Source organism: Arachis ipaensis, chromosome B05 (genome assembly GCF_000816755.2).
Source record: "Arachis ipaensis cultivar K30076 chromosome B05, Araip1.1, whole genome shotgun sequence".
NCBI classification, from domain to species: domain Eukaryota; kingdom Viridiplantae; phylum Streptophyta; class Magnoliopsida; order Fabales; family Fabaceae; genus Arachis; species Arachis ipaensis.
Window position 1 is genome coordinate 12,705,883 of NC_029789.2, and position 949 is coordinate 12,706,831.

Here is a 949-nt window from a genome sequence, read left to right on the forward strand (position 1 = left end):
TAAATTAATCTTTAAAAATTATTTTTATTAAACAATACAATTTCATGTTAGTTTTATCATTACTTCATTAGTGTGTAACAGTATATGTATGAGTTTTCAAATCTAAGTTGATTTAAACTAAACCGCTCATTCAATTTAATCTAAACTGAAAACACCATACTAATTTAAATTTGATTGAATTTTATTTTTAGTAAATCGCATAGATTGAGTCAAATTTCAGATCAACTTTTAAAAATCAATCTAATCCAATTCAAATCATACAATATGCAATAATATTATTATTTTATTATTATTTTTATATTTTTCATGTATTATTATTATTTAATAAATATTTTATATTCAAAATGTGATTTATTTATTTATTTTAATTAACTTATAATTTTATTTCTATTGTTATGTTATTGTTGTTTTGTAAAGCACTCGTCTTTTGGTCTTCTGTGAAAATTTTTTGTTTTAGTTAGTAAAACTTAAAAAGGTTTCAGAGTAATATCCTAAATTACTTGTTTCTTGATTATTTCAATGAGTAATACTATATAGACAAATGTTTCCGTAATCAAGTTCAATCAAATTGGTATAAAGTTCATCAGAAAAAAAAAACACAAATTAATGATATGGCACATAAATCTTTGCACATAACACACAAAATTTTGCTGCGAATATATTTATTAGTTGGGTGAGTCAATGTTCTAGGTACGTAGTTCTCTACAAATTTTCATACTGTACATCAAAATTTATCTATGCACTAAAATTTTTGTACTATACACCAAAATTTATGTGTTGTGTGTATTTTATTGGTATAGTATATGTATTTTGTTAGTTGGGCGAGTCAATATTCTAAATATGTAATTTTTCAAAAATTTTTGTGCTACACATACATCAAATTCTTATGTTATGCACTAAGTTTTTTGTGCTGTACATACAAAATTTTGCATATAATATACAAATTTTT